Source organism: Equus przewalskii, chromosome 8 (assembly GCF_037783145.1).
Source record: "Equus przewalskii isolate Varuska chromosome 8, EquPr2, whole genome shotgun sequence".
Lineage (NCBI taxonomy): Eukaryota > Metazoa > Chordata > Mammalia > Perissodactyla > Equidae > Equus > Equus przewalskii.
Window position 1 is genome coordinate 64,063,924 of NC_091838.1, and position 16,938 is coordinate 64,080,861.

Genomic DNA, 16,938 nt, shown 5'->3' on the forward strand with positions numbered 1-16,938 from the left:
TATGTTTATACATGGGTTAGTAGAAATACATGTATTTCCTAGATGTCACCATAAGGAGAAGCTGGATGTAGGGTTTATAAGAACTCTTTAATATTTTTGCCATTTTTCTGTAAGTCTAAATTATTTCAAAATAAAAATTTGAAAGAAAAAATTGTGTAAACTTACAATGAAATGAGTTATATGAAAAACGGGAAAAGAATAATAATGAACTCCTGACAGACGCAAAAACATGGGGGAATCTCAAAAAAAATTATGCTGAGCTAAAGAATGTAGACCTAAGAGGACATGCTGTATGATTCTATTTATACGAACTTCAAGAATAGGCAAAAGTAATGGTGACAGAAATCTTATCAATGAATGCCTTGGACGGGCAGGGATCCATTGCAAAAGGATAGGAGGGAATTTTGGGGACAGTGAAAATATCTCATATCTTAACTGGGGTGATAGTTACATGAATGTTTACATTTGTAAAATCTCATCCAACTGCACTTTAAAATGTGAATTTATTGTATGTAAATTATGTCTCAATAGAGTCGCTTTGAAAAAATTATAGAGTGAGAAAATGAATAAGAAAGAAGTATTTATAAAACATATGGGATGTAAATAAAATAACACTAACCTGATCAGGAAAAGACCCAAGAACAGGCTCAGGTCTGTTTAAAGCTTTGAAAATAACCATAACCTCCAAAGTGACCCTTAACTTCTGAGCACTGGAACTGGGAAATGTTCTAAATTTCCAGAAAACAAGGGTGAAAGCAGACTGTTCCCACACCTCCAGCTTGTTCTGGCCTCCATGTGTATCTGAGATTAATTTACCACTATTAAAGCACTAATAAATGATCAGTACTCATGGCACCAGAGCTCACTTTGAAGTTCATGCCATTTCCTTCCTGTACTTGGAAGCGCCTGAGGCCAAATACTGCTGTATTACCCAAAAAGCCTCTTAGGGTGACCTGAAATGAGTCTGGGCAGTACATCCAAAGAGTTAATCCAAGCACACCCTGGTGTTGCCATCACCTACAGCTCCAGACACAAACAAGTATTCCCCAGGGAGCAGCCAAGTCCAACAAGCCATTAATGGGGGAAATCTTGTTGAGGAAAAAAAAAAAAGGGAGAGAAGAAATGGAAAAAGTCGACTCTGAGAACTTTTCCTCGGGCCATTAGCATTATAGGAGTAGAATGGTGAAGAGATGAATTTGACGTGGAGAAAGGAGCCTGGGTGTAGGTGTCAGAGGGCATTTCAATGCATTCTTGAGAAGCTTATTTAAACCATCTGGGATTCAGTTTCCTCATCTGAAAAAATGCGCATATTCATGTCATAAGGCAAATCCACATTATGTTAGTAGCCCTGCCTGGAAGTATATTGAGTATGATGAATCTAAGCAAAAGGCTAGTTTTCTCATGCCTCCTAATCCAATGGTTGGATTTAAACGGATTTGAGCTACACAACTATCTCTGATTGATAACTTCCTTTTTTGTTTGCATTATTTAACCTGCCATTTCTCAAAGTAATCCCCCCTTGCTTTCATCAAACTTCCCCAGGAACTTATTAAAATAGATAATTCTTACAAACCCCTAAAGACTCCCTGAAGAATCTCTGGGAGTAACACAGAGAAATGTTCTTTTTAAAAATGTATTGTTTTAACTACAATGAGATATCATACCATTAGAATTGCCGAAATCCAGAGCATTGACAACACCAAATGCTGACGAGCATTTGGAGCTCGTGGAGCAACTGAAATCCCCACTCATCACTGGTAGGAATGTAAAATGGTACAACCACTTTGGAAGACAGTTCAGGAATTTCTTACAAGACTAAAAATATTCATATCTTACCATGTGATCCAGCAACCATACTCATTTGTAACTACCCAAAGAAGTTGAAAACTTATGTCCACACAAAAACCTGCATGTAGATGTTTATAGCAGTTTTATTCATGATTGCCCAAACTTGGAAGCAACCAAGATGTCCTTCAGTAGGTGAATAGACAAACCAGTACATCAGACGGTGGAATATTACCCAGTGCTAGAAAGAAATGGGCTATCAAGCCATGAATAGCCATGAAGGAAACTTAAGGGCATACTCCTAAACGAAGGAATCCAATCTAAAAAGGCTACATACTATATGATTCCAACTATATGACACTCTGGAAAAGGCAAAAGTATGGAGACAGTAAAAAGATCAGTGATTACCAGGGGTTGGAATGGGGAAGGGATGAATAGGCAGAGCACAGAGGATTTTTAGGGCAGCAAAAATACTCTGTATGGTACCATAACAATGGATACATGTCATTATATGTTTATCCATACCTATAGAATGTACAACTTCAAGAGTGAACCATAATGTAAACTATGGGCTTTCGGTGATAACGATGTGTCAACGTATGTTCATCTATTGTAACAAATGTACCACTCTGGTGGGGGATGTTGATAATGGGGGAAATTGTGCATATGTGGGGGCAAAGGGTATATGGGAAATCTCTGTGCCTTCTCAATTTTACTGTGAACTTTAAATTGCTCTAAAAAATAAAGTCTTAATGAATATATATATAGTTTTTATTTTATTTTGGAATAATCACAAAATTACGGAAAAGTAGCAAATATGCTATAAAGAACTTTTTATGAACCATTTAAGATTCAGTTGCAAGTATGATGCTCCAACCTCCCAAGAGTGCATATCCTACAAACAGGGACAACTCCTACACAACCACAATGCAACCATCAAAATCAGGAAGTGAACACTGACACATCCCTCCCATCAATCTTCAGGCCTCACTTAACTTTCACCAATTGTCCCAATAATATCATCTATACTGAAAGGAATCACATATTGCATTTAGTTATCAAGTCTTTTGAAACCCCTTCAGTCTTAACAGTTTCTCTGCTTTTTTCTTCATCTTGACTTCTCTGCTTTATTCCTTGGCTTTCATGACCTCTATTCTTTTGAAGACTACAAGCAAGTTATTTTGTATAATGTCCCTCACTTTGGGCCTGTCCAATGATGTATCTTCATGATTAGATTCAAGTTACCCTCCTCGGGCAGGAATATTACAGATGTGATGTTGAGATCTGTTCATTGTTTCTTGTCGAGTGGCCCATGATTTCAATTCGTCCCATTACTGATGATGTTCACTTTATCACTTATTTGAGATGGTGTCTTCCAGGCTTCTCTACTGTTAAGTAATTCTTGTTCCTTTGAAATTAATACATGTTTTGGGGAAAAATGGTTTGAAACTATGTGAATATCTTATTCTTCACCAAACTTTCAATTTACTCATATATTTGTATATCTATATGAAATCTAGTTTTTTAATTTACTCAAATTTATACATTACTACCTATTTTTGCAAACGTATACTTTACCATTTATTATTATCTTCCCAGTAAGAAGCACTTCAAACTGGCCACTTTGTCTTTCTAACAAGTCTCCATTCTTGTATAAACATTCCCTTCCTCGGAGAAGACGTTCTAGGCTCATGTTGCATTTTCCCTGCCTCAGACTTGGAATCAGCCATTTCTTCAAGGAGCTCTGGTTCTTTTTAGTGGAGAACAATATTTAGAAGCCGTGATCTGGATGCCAGGCATGCTTCCTGCTACAGAGATGTCCCTGTTCCTAGGCCCTCTTAATGGATACAAATGGGGATTGTATACATATACATATATACACACACGTGTGCAACCATTTTATTTCTATGTATCCATATATTGAAAACCACAAGTTCACAATTATACTTCCAATTCCAATTCAATACCGTCAAGTTAAGTCAGATATTCCTCCTTTCCATATTTGTAACTCCCTCCACAAACAGAGAGAAATCTTGCTTTCATTATCTTTAATATACTTACTGATATGATCTATTCCACTTTATGTTACAAATCTCCCATCTTCTCAGCCACCTCCTCCCCTATCATCTAGTCCTCTTACCTACCCACTCAGACAGCAACACTCTACATCTGGCCCATGCAGACACCTTCTTCATCCCATTTGGGTTCTGACTTTCCGCACCAGGCTGCCCTCATCCAACTGGGTGCCTTCCTCATCCTGAGTCCCCATAGGTCACCCTACCTTGGGGTGGCCTTCTTACTCTGCCCAGTGGGTGGACACCACACTTGACTCACTCAGGCTCCAGTGCTCTACCGCTCTGCGTGGATGCCCTCTTCATCTTACTTGGCCTTTGAGGACCACACTTTGATAAAAAGTTTTATTAAGATTTCGTTATCCAGCCTGAGTTAGTCTGGGAGTGGGGGTGGGGTAGGAGTGAGAGGAGTTTTGGCATTTGCAGCAGTTGAAATTTTTCAGCATAAAATCAACCCAAACAGAGCTCCTGAGCTATGTCAATGCCAGCTGTAAACAATCGTGATGCAAGTTAGTGAATCAGCTCTCAGTCCCTGACAAAGTCATGAGCTTCTCCACTTTCTTCTTCCCTCAAAGGACCCTGGTCACTTAGAAAAATAGGACATGAAATTTACATTTCAGTTTGAAATTTAATTAAAGTAATAGTGGCAGCCAAGGGGCACATTTACTGCTACCCTTGCCAGGTTATCAGTGGCCTGGGACCAGGCTTCCCACTGCACTTATTGACCTTACATCTCTGGGAAAAATTGACAATTTTTAGTATTCCTATATTAAATGGCATAAAAATCAACTTTACATAGATCCTGTTTGTTCTTGGTTCATAAGTAGCAGTCCTGCGGATGGAAATACAAGAGTGGTGTCTGCCTGCTTCGGTCTTTGTAGCTATTCCTAGACACTGCCACAACCAGAGAAATTGTGTAGAGATGCCAACAAACATGTCATAAGAACGAAAGAGGGCAAAAAGCAGGAGCTGAGAGAAAAGTACAAAACAAGATAACCAAAGGACTAGGGGGCCATTGGACCGTGGATAAAACGTGTTATAGGACAATCTGGTCGCCCATCCTGGGCCACTTACTGTACCTGTCATCCTTCTCTCTTCAGCAGCTGAGCTGCCTCATTCATAATAGCTGTTTCATGTCAACACACAAGCATTTCTAAGCCTCTTCCAGGTTTAAAAATCCCTCCCTTTACCATATACAGTCTTTTCAGTATCACTCTTTATCTCTCATCCCCTTTACAGACACTACTTTAAAAAGGATTTTCAATACTCAGCGTTTCCTCTTTCTCACCTCCATTCACTTTACTCAATTTTCAGCCCGCTTCTCCCCCAACCATCCCTAAAGTTGCCATTGCCAAGATCAACTATGACCATCCTGTTGCTAAATCCAGTAGACAAATATTTATCAATCTCTACACATTAGCCTTTTCCACAGCACTTGGCTCTGTGTACAACTTCCTCCTTAAGTCTCTCTGAAGTTGGTTAGCAGAGCATCACTCCTCCTGACTTTCCTGCCACCTCCGTGGCTGCTTCTTAGCTGCCTCCACTTTCACGTCCCATTCCCAGCGGAGGTGTTCACCAGGGTTCAATCCTCTATCTTACGGATGATCACATGCGCTTACTCCCTGCCTTCAACAAACGCAACTGAGAAATCCAAATCTACATCTCCAGCCTGGAGCTCACTTCGGAAACCCAGTTCTCTGGATGAAACTCTCAGTGAGAATTTCTGCCTGTTCATTTCAAACTCAACCCATCCAAAACTGAACTCCTCAGCTTCAAACACAAAACCCATTCCTCTTGCACTCCTTCCCTTCTTTTTTGGGTGCCATCAACTCAATCCCTCAAGCCAGAAACCTGGGAGTCTTTCTGGACTCCCCACTCCCCCTCACCTTTCTCATCAAGTCCCACTGAGGTCACCTCCTAGATATCCTTTGAATGTCTTTTCTGTATTTCTGTCACCACTGGTATAATTCAAATACTTATCTCTCACTCAAATCACTGAAAGAACCTCTAAACAAACACCAAACTTACCCGGCTTTTGCCCTTTTCTAACAGCATAGTCTTTCTAAACCTCATATCGGATTATGCTGATCCTCTGCTTAAATTTGCTCAAAAACATCCTAATGCCTGCAGAGTAAAATGCAAAATCCTTAGCAGGATGTTCAGGGTCCTTTGGGATCTGGCACCAACTTCAGTCTCAAGCTTCAGTCCTCAAAACTCCCTAACTTGTACGAAGTGCTTCAGTTCCACTAAATGACTTCCAGTTACCCCAGCAAATCATGCTTCACACAGATCCCTGTCTTTGGACATGCAGGCTCCTTAGTCAAGAACTCATACTCCACCGTACCTCCCTCTGACTAGCCAGTACTGTGCAGACACGATTCATACGCATGGCCCCTCTTCCAGAAAGCCTATCCTGACTTCACCTCTGCTCACACAGCACCCAGATCTCCCCTATCATAACACCCATCCAACTGATTTTGATCACTATTCTTTTTGTCTTTCTCCCCTTGGAGGTCACAGAATGATTTCCCACAGACTGTATCTAACCCATATATGTTTTTTATTTTTACCCAAACAATATTTAAAATGACACCTTACATTAGTTGCCAACATTAAAAATCTGGAGATTTTCCATAATTTAAAAAATTGGAGTTTTAGAATCTCTTGAAACATCAGACCACATTGTTTATCCTCCTAAATAACAACGATTTTCTGGAGATGAGCTGTGGATGCTACTTCATGAAGAAGAATTGCTCTCCCCAATACCACAATCCCCACACGACCTTCTTTCTTCACTGACCTTGCCTACCTGGTCCCTGTATAGGCATCTGACTTTGTAGTCAGCCCAACAGACTCTGTGCTCCCTAAGAACAGGGATGGTGTTTTATTTATTTTTCTATCCTTAGTGTAGCTTAATAATCTCACTTGTTTGTTCCCACTCACCATGGTAGCCCAACAGAGCACTCTGCACTCAATGGGCACTAACTAAACACATGCTGTTGATCCCTTCAACCACCACTCCATGAAAGTGACCAAGATGGCTGGCCTGGGCCTCTGAACAGGCAAGCCAAGTGGGAAGGAGGGTGGAGCTGGGACGTTTCAGAGAACTGTAAAGAAGAAGGGTGGCAAGCTAATGCATTCCTGCTGCTGTGGCTCTGGGCATCCTACTCCGGTAACATTGGGTATTTGGTGAATGAAAGGTTGGCCCACAGTTTCTAAACACAATCTGGGAAAGGAAAATATATCTAACTTTCCCCATTCCGAGAAGACGACATTTTTCTTTCTCTCTGGAGAACAGACCAAGTTGGAAGATCGGTTTCCTCAAAGAGCTGAAGTTTTGGGTTTTTTTTTTTTGTTTGTTTGTTTGTTTGTTTTTTGAGGAAGATTAGCCCTAACCTAACTACTGCCAATCCTCCTCTTTTTTTTTTGCTGAGGAAGACTGGCCCTGAGCTAACATCTGTGCCCATCTTCCTCTACTTTATACGTGGGACGCCTACCACAGCATGGCTTTTGCCAAGCAGTGCCATGTCCGCACCCGGGATCCAAACAGGTGAACCCCAGGCCGCCGAGAAGCGGAACGTGGGAACTTAACCGCTGCGCCATGGGGCCAGCCCCTGAAGTTTTTTTATAACTGTTTCATATCGAATCTGTAACAGCAGTCTGACTTATTCCATTGCCCAATTAGTCTGTACTATTGAAGAGTAATACTCAAGGCTGTGGCTTTCTGGGAGAAAAAAAAAAACTCCTAAGAATAACAGAATAACAGCTGAAGGGCAACAAATGTTATTTCAAAGGTGTTCCACATCACCAACCATGCCGCCCAGGTGAGCACGTGGTCCTCGGGACCAGCCCTGGCATGAGCAAGCCAGCATCCCCCTTGTTTGTCTAAGGGGAGACTCCCTAAACCTTGAGCTACAACTGCAATGAAACCTTGGTTCCAAAATGAGAACTACTCCTTGTCCATTTTCCCTTGGTCAGCTCTTCCAGGCAGGACCTATTTTTATAGTTTTTATTCTTTCCCACACTCAGCACACACACACACACACACACACACACACACACACACACACACATTCCTTCTTTCCCTAGCCAAGAACACTGACAGTTTTAGATTTATGCCTTATCCTTGCAGAATTACCTTTCATTCTTTATTTTCCCTATGGTTCCAAGATATAGATTTTGGATAACTACAGCAGTTATTTCCATTTCTAGGCAATACTGTATTAATGATATAAGCTTTGAGGTCAAAGAGAACCATGTTCATATCCTCGTGCCAACAATTCCCGTGTGGCCCAAGTCAAGTCACTTAACTCCACACCTGAAATGACTTATGATACATCAATTTGATAGAATATGGTGTCTTAGACAGAGAAATTATGAGAATTATGAAATATGAAAATATTTTCAATGCTATATAAACGCAAAAATTCTTTAATTATCAGTAAAACTAGCATTCATAGAATGGTTTTTAGTTTACAAAGTCCTTTATACATATGTTATCTAAATAAGGTAATACATAACACCTCATAATGGCTTTAATAGGGTGATATTATTGTAAGTCTTATTTTACAGATCAAGACTACCAACAGTTAGGTAACTGTTGCTGCGGGTCACGCGCTCAGTAAATAACAGAATTAAAACTTACTGAGTCTCTGGAAGCCATGTAATAGCTTTCATTTTAAAGATAGCTTAAATGTTGAAAAATAATATAACATCATTATAGAGGTTTAGAAGATTTGGAGAATTATCTAAAGTCCTATACTGTAAAAACAATAAATAGTAGTTTCTCCCACTCGCCTCCCCACCCATCCCATCTTATTTCACGGAGTGGAAAATAGCCCTCCTGCTATGCTCCCACCATTGCATAACAATCCCACTATTGGTAAACTCACACCATCTTCCTGAACTGTTCTCTTCCTTTTGGGCATCTACAGGTCCCCAGGATCTTATCTCATTTTCATTCAGGAATAAATATTTATTTGCATAAGTGACGGTAACATGGTGGAAGATGGATAAATGCTCTGTAAATCTGGCTCGTTACCCCATTACCTGCCAAGATATCACCCTCTACACATCTGCAAGCTTGACATTTGTCCATTTGTTTCTCACTTTGGTGAGCTGCGTGCTATTCCATTGATGTCACACACATACAAGGGTATTTTACCTTGAAATAAATTCTCATTTGGAGCTGTTCCATTTTTAGGCAGCAGAAAACTCAGAGCCTATAAGTCTGACAAATTGGAGTTCAACCCTTAAGTCTATCACTTCCTAATATTGTGACATGGGCAAATCAGTTAATAGCTGTAATTCTCAGTTTGCATATGCAAATTCGGGGGTGATTATAATTAATATTTGATCCTCAATGGATCAAGTTGAAGTTATATTCAATGATAGAACTTCTGTATCCTGAATAAATCTCAAAGTTTATGTGGCTTAGTCTCAACTAAACGTGGCAATCAAAGAAACAGTTCAGTTATAAAAATCATTGCTAAACTAATTTCACGTACAATGTTCATCATTTAGAGAAACTTCAGTCAATAATTCAAGGCAAAACTTTTTAACGTTCTCTTTCTTCTCTCCTATTCTCTCATCCTATATTGTTCCAAATGGAGTCTCTCTCTGTGTCTTTCTGCCATTTTGCCAGATTTTTTTCTCCTTTGCGTGTGTCTCTCTCAGCTCTCTAATATGTAGGTTGGCCTAGACCCATCAATATTTTCTTTTGAGTCTTACTCTCTGTCTTACCTATTCTTCAGATTCTTCACAACAAAGGAGAGCCTGAAGAATGAGTCTTTTCCATTTCCTCGCACTCCTCCAGTCCTGTCTCCCTCTCTTAGTTTCCTAACTATGCTTAAAAAAAAGAATCTGATTGACTAGGGTACAGACATCTTCACTGGTTAGGGGAGGAGGTGACATTGATGAGCACAAACAAAATTCTGTATGTATGGGGTAGAGGGAGAAAAAAATTGAGAAAAAATATATGCCAAAGTGGGAGGGCTTTCTCAACTTTAATTATTCATATTCAGGGTAACAAACTGTGAAATCACCCTTTCTGCCCCTAAATTCCTATCTTGGCACCTCTCTCTGCTCTCTGCTCAGTGTGACCCATAGGTCCTCAGCTTCTTCCTATTTTCCCCATATTTTACCTCCTGGCTTCCCTGCTCTCTTAACCTAGCTTCTCCCCGGAACCACAGAATCCCTATTCCCTCAAATTTTCATTTCTCTTTCTTGTTAAATACAATGCCAAGATGCTCCTGAGTTCCATTCTTTTTTAAAAAAAAATTATGGTGGGGCTGGCCCGGTGGCGCAGCAGTTAAGTTCGCACGTTCTGCTTCAGCAGCCCAGGGTTCGCAAGTTAGGATCCCAGGTGCGGACAGGGCACCACTTGTCAAGCCATGCTGTGGTAGGTGTCCCACACATAGAGTAGAGGAAAATGGGCACGGATGTTAGCTCAGGGCCAGTCTTCCTCAGCAAAAAGAGGAGGATTGGCAGTAGTTAGCTCAGGGATAATCTTCCTCAAAAAAAAAAAAATTGTGGTAACAACACATAATGTGAGAGCTACCCTCTTAAAAAATGTTTAAATGTACAGTATAGCATTGCTATTCATAAGCACAATGTTGTACAGCTGATTTCTAGAACTTATTCATCTTGCATAACTTTATACCTATTGAACAGAAACTCTCTATTGCCCCCTGCCCCCAGCCCCAGTAACCACCATTCATTCTACTTTCTACTTCTGTGGGTTTAGCTACTTCAGATACCCCATATAAGTGGAAACAACCTGGATGTCCACTGATGGATGACTGATAAAGAAAATGTGTACATATATACAATGGAATATTATTCAGCCATAAAAAAGAAGGAAGTCCTGCTGTACGCAACAACATGGATGAACATTGAAGATATTACACTAAGTGAAATAAGCTGGGTTCCATTCTCACAGCTGGCCTTTGAGTGTGGAAACTTCTTGAGGAGTCTTACCTTAGTGTACCCAGTACACAAAACACACTTACTAGTGTTAAACACATATGTGACAGAATGAATGAATTTGGCTCTACTAAAATTCCTACCACCAGATCTCTACCAGATGCTGCCCACTTGTTGATAATCCTTGAAACCATCCATGGTCAATTCCTTATTAAATGTCCACAGCAACTTTTCCAAATCTTCTACACACCCCTCCATCCTATGCCATTTTCCCATGACCATCATCCCTCTTTTAGTCAACCTGTTGTCCCCTCTGATGCTCTCTGATGAGAACAATCTGTGCACGTAATCATTTAAGGTTGTGCCTCACAATCCCCAGCTATTCCCTGAACTTTTCTGCTGACAGAAACCTTTTCTAAATCACAGTATTATGATTAAGTCCATACTTTTTCCTACTGAATGTCTAAAACACATTTTGAACCACATGGAACAGTTTTTAAACCCAATGTTTTCTCACAGAAGTCTTTATTCCCCTTCAAGTTACCAGCCTCCAGAACCTGCTTTATGAGAAACCAAAGAAAAAAAGAAAGAAAAGTCTAGGCAAATATATCAACTGGTTTTAGTCTGAAAATATTTGCTTCTAGAAGCCTACCAATTTCAAAATTAGGCAATTCCACATCGAGAAATCTCACATCTTCTTTCAGGGCTCTAAATAACCTCCACTTTCCTGACAAACTGTGAAAGAGTAGAGGTAAGATGGCATTCATGGAGGGGCACAGACATATCATTCCTGCAAAGGTCAGTCCTTCAAACAAATGTGAGACTGGATTTTCTGGGTGAAAGTTCCCTGGTGATCAAGCAAGTTCCTTGGGGCCATGTCAGAATGGAGGAGTTCTGAGTAGACTCAAGACAGAAAAAGACATTCAGCCAGTTTCTGCAGGACTTGTGGTCAAAAGGCTTTGAGGAGAATTATTCTAGCTTGTGTCCTTTATTAAGTATCTTAGGTCTGGTTCTCTAGAACCAGGAATTGGAGCAGCCAATAAATGTGATTTATTAAAGAGCGCTCTTCAGGAAGAACCTGTAAGGAAGCAAGGGAAGAAGGAAAACGTCAGGAAGGAATATCAAGATAAGGTCTAGTCTTGGCCTGACTCACACAGGCCCTCTGAAACATCACAGACCCCACATTACAGCCAAGGTCAGTCCTTTGTACTCCCACATTGATCAGTCATTGGCTCCAGTGGTGTGTACCCTCTGGGGCCAGGTGGGTTTCCTTGCCTGGGAAGGGGGCAGGTAGCTGTGCGCTGTTGACAGTGAATACTCACAGCAGCTGGGGATGAGTACGCAGGAAAACAGAACCTAATTTGTATTGGCCACCTTCTGCTGGGTGCTTTGCATATGTGGTCTTGTGTAATCTTCTTAAACCCATTATATTCTCATTCTATAGATAAGTAAACTGAGTCTCAGAAGGATTAGGTAAACAATCTAAGATAGTTTAAGTAGTAGGGTTAGCTGAGCTAGCCTTCTGGAGAGTTTCAGAATCAATCTCTTCTCTAGATTTTAGGTCCCAACGCAGTCATTGGCAGATGCCTGAGGAGACAAAGATGAAACAATCCCTTAGGAGCAAATTTTATCCTCATTCACATCTCAGAAGTGACTAAAACTTCCTGCATTGAAGAAATGAGAGTGCCACAGTCCCAACAACAGGTGGGAACTCTCCCGAACGAATATTTTGAGGTTGAAACCCTTTAAACTAGATGTTTGAAAAAGCAGCCTGACTCCACCAGAGGTGGGCACTGACTTAATGCCCATCAACAATAACTATATTAATACTATCAATCAGTATCTTAGTGTGTTCAGGCTGCTATAACAAAATATCATACACTATATGGCTTAAGCCCAACGCAAATTTTATTTCTCATAATTCTGGAAGCTGGGAAGTCCAAGATCAGGGCATCAGAAGATTTTGTGTCTGGTGAGAGCCTGCTTCCTGGTTCATAGACGGCCATCTTCTTGCTGTGTCCTCAGACGGTGGAAGAGGCTAGAGCGCCCTCTGGGGTCTCTTACACAGGGGCACTAATCCCATTCACAAGGGCTCCACCCTCATGACCTAATCACCTCCCAAAGGTCCCACCTCCAAATATGTCCATCACATTGGGGGTGAGGTTTCAACATATGAATATGGGGGGGGGGGGTGGACACAAACATTCAATCAATAGCAATTGGCAACTCTTTAGTGAGTGATTTCTATCAGCCAAGCACTGTGCTAAGCCACCACATATGATCACAGTCATCCTATAAGGTAGGTGCTTACATCATCTGAATTTTACTGATGAAGAAATTAGAGCCCAGAGACTTTACGAGAGTTGTCCATAGTCAAACAACAAGAATAGTGGGAATGTCAATTAGCAACAGGAGAAAGGAATCCATTGAAATTGCAACCACCTGAGAACTTCCTCAATTGTCTGCTTATCTCAAGGTCTGAGCAAAAATGTAGACCTAATTTGCATTTTCCGCTAAGTATTTAGAAGTGAGCACCTTTGTCTGCTACTCTGGGGTATGGTATGGCAGAAGTGATTATCTCTAATCATCAAATACTTAAATCCTTCGGTTCTAAAGCTCCTACATTTCCGCTTTCTTTTATCAGCCTTGCCCAACTTAGGTTTTTTAATAGACCTAGACTCTACTGAGGTTAGCCAAATGGTTAACATGAACTCTATGAAATGGAGTGATATTCATCATTGACTGTAATCATACATAGTGACAATTTTCACATTTAGTCTATGCTCTGTAGTTGACATCCACGACCCAAATTCATGTTCCCTTGTCTTTTCCTGGGTTCAAAGCCATTTGCGTCAGAGACATAGTCAACATTTTGAGAAAAATGTCCCCAACATATCATTAAAGATACATCTATATTTGAAAATCTAAAATCTGTAGATGACATGGCCGCTTCCTCAGTATTCAAAGGGTTCTTTACCCAGCTCCTCCACAAGATTCTTCCTTCTAACAAATTAATTTGCCAGCACATTGACACTGTCTTCTATATCTCATGTCCTGCAAAATAGCCCAGAGTTTACAAAAAGAAAAGCAATTTACTCCTCACTCTAGAGATGCTCAGTCTGTCACACAGGTGATAGTTTAACCTGAAGTCACGATAATTTTTTTAGAACCCTAGGAAGTACTGATATATCACAATTAAAATAAGGAACTATATCCTTTTGGGCAAAGTCTGAATTTGACATTTAGATTTAAGTATAGATAAGTGAAGCCAACACTTAGGAAAATTTTATGAAAGAAAAAACTAAAAGATAGAAAATTCTACCCATTAAGTTTACCTTTTCTGGCATTTGGGAAACAATCATTATTTCGAATTATAATGGTTGAGCCATACCAATACAGATAAGGGGCCTCCTTAGGAGCACGGCTTTCACATCTTTGCTGACATGGGAGACAAAAATGTCATGAACATTTTTTCACTGTGTAATATAAAGAGTACCTATGCATGGCCTCTCCCGGTGACTTGGGCTTCTCGCAAGATGGTGGCTGGGTTTCCAAAAGGAGCATCCCAAAAGCTAGCATTCCAAAAGGCAAGATGTAAAATTTGCCAGACCAAATGAACCTGGGCTATATCTAGAACTGGCAGTGTTACTCCCACCATATTCTGTTGGCCAAAACAGTCCCAGGACATGCTCAGATTCAAGGGGGTAGAAAACTTCATTCCATCCTTGATGGGGAGGGGGAGACAAGGTCATATTGTGTGTGGGATGGGAGTTATTGTTGTGGCCATTTGAGGAGACGATAATCTGCCACGGTTATGATTATACATATGAGGTTAAGTAACTTTCTTAAGGCCACATGAGAGGTGATGGGACAAGATCTTAAACACAAGCATATAACTGCTACACTCTACTGCCCATTTATGTCCAGCGCTCAATTTACACATTGAAGTCAATCATCTGCTTACCTGCCTGTCTCTTCCAGGAGATGGTGAGCTCCTTGAGGGCTGTGTCTAAGTCCTCTTTGCATTTTTCACAGCATCTGGTACAACCCCTGTCACAGAGTAGTACTCAATGCATGTTTTGTTGAGACAATAAGTGAATCAAACAATGTCAGTCATCATCAGTTCATCAAGCTGGGATAGAGTCCTTTTCTAGGATGACTTGTTTTCTAGCCCATCTGGATATAAATGATGCTAATGAGAAAGAAATTCCTGAAGCAGATCCATCTGTCAACCCTGTGCTAGACACTATGGAGCACAGACATGACCCTGTACTGAAGAGTTTCTAAATCCTTTTATTCCTTCCTATTGTAAATGTTGATGGTAAAAGTAAAGAGTTAAGAAATTGGTGCCTGTGCTGGAAAACAGCTTTGCAAACTTCTCCAGTCCCATGTGTATAAAACTGTACCTGAAAGTACCATTTATATTTTCATTCATAATTCCTGAACTCTAAGAGGTGAATTATATGGTATAGTAATGTGCTGAGTATTCTCCGCTCTCTCTCCTTTTCCATTCTCCTCAGGGGACAAAAAGGCTTACCCTTGTCAACAGCATCATTGAGTTACCTTTCTCTCCAGTTAGTCTTGGCCAGTGGGAAGCCACAGCAGGAGATGAGAGGACAGGAGAAGAATGAGGTTGGGGCATTTATTCCCCCAGAATTACTCCTTGACAGATCGTAGGTAGGTAGAGGCTAGGTTCCTCTGTTGAAGTCACTTCACTGCTCGGGGCAGGCAGCCTTCTCCTCCAGCTGCAACTCCTTGTGCAGATTCGAGTGTGAACTCCCACTCCTTCGCCTTCAGGCTTCTGAGGAAGATAAGGGATCCTGTTAGCTCTGGGTTACTTCACTACTCTAAATGAGTTTCCTTAAATCAGCCCTTACCCTCATAATTAGTCCATTCATTAAATCCCCCCAGTCACTTTGTTTGAGTCTATTTCTCAACAAAACCTGGCTGATAAAAGTGATATTAAGAATTTGAAGATTTGCAAATGCCTTGGAATACCCCTCATGAATTACTCACTACTTTGGTTAATCTTCTAAATCCATGTTACGAGGGGAATTAATTGAACGAATATTTATTTAGTTGATACTGTGTGACAAGCACAAGATCAAGCTCTGAGAATGATTCATTAATAAAGAATACACAAACACACATTTTAGAACAGCTTTATTGAAATATAATTCGCATGCCATATAATTTGCCCATTTCAAGTGTACAATTCAATGGTTTAAAAATAAGAAAAGAATACACCATAGTCTAGGCTAGTGAGAAAAGGCTACTATGCTGGGTTAAAGTGAAATAGCATTGTCTTCTGTAGAAAAGAAATGCAAATACCTTGAATGCCCATGAGTAATAGAGTAAAATAATCCAATCAGTAAATTTTTGTAGTACGTCTATAATTGGATCTACTGGAAAATATGTTATGTCCACAGATATTGATGCAGAAGTATATCGGTGATGTATTGTTAAGTGAGAAAAGATATTTGTAGAGTAATGTGCATGATAGAATCTCATCTTTTATAAAAAGATACTGCCAAAACAACTCTATACGTGTGTGTGTACCCTTTGTGTATAAACATGGGAAAAAAGCATGGAATACATATTAAAGTGTTAACATTAATTATCTCTGGAGTAATTGGGATGGAAAAGAAATTTATTAATATTTACTTTTTGTAACTTTGCACTTACGTAGTGAATGTGGTACAAACATTTTTCGTAGTTTCTTTTTAGTAAGGAAAATTTAAAGGAAATACAAGACACATCTCCAAACCTACAGCTCCTCCTGAAATCTTTTGACCAGAAATACTGACTCTACCTGATTACATGACGGCCTCAATGCCGCATGGGACACAAACTAAGAAATTCTAATCTATTTTGGTAAGTAGGGGCGGAATCAGCATGCAAATAGGACGGTTTGTTTAAAATAGTGTAACCTTCCCATGTATGATGTTTCTCTCAATGACAGAAAAGTTAAAGAGTCTAGACTCAGTGACTGGATGACTGTGTTTTGGCCTTGCCTCCTCAACTGGACAGTATAGTTGCATGCCCAGCATCCACTGGATCTGTCCCCATCCACCACGAAACAACCACTCTTGCCAAAGAATGCCATCTCCAGCTTGGCTGAGGCACCAGCCACATGTCCAATCCTGAACCAATTATT

At 40.3% G+C, this 16,938-nt stretch overlaps 1 long non-coding RNA gene across 4 annotated transcripts in view; it reads right to left on the reverse strand.

Annotated features, from left to right (window-relative positions):
* Positions 1-2,538: 2,538 nt before the first annotated feature.
* The window catches only part of LOC103547504 (uncharacterized), a 40,896-nt gene continuing 26,496 nt past the window's right edge, over positions 2,539-16,938 (reverse strand). For 2 of the 4 annotated variants that reach the window (XR_543968.2, XR_011543162.1), the window contains 4 exons: positions 15,345-15,582; positions 14,746-14,831; positions 12,104-12,368; positions 11,275-11,859 (listed from right to left, as the gene is read on the reverse strand). This is a non-coding gene — a long non-coding RNA (uncharacterized lncRNA). Of the gene's footprint in view, positions 3,194-11,274; positions 11,860-12,103; positions 12,369-14,745; positions 14,832-15,344; positions 15,583-16,938 lie in introns of those variants that run through there. The other 2 variants (XR_011543164.1, XR_011543163.1) reach the window with 2 other exon arrangements.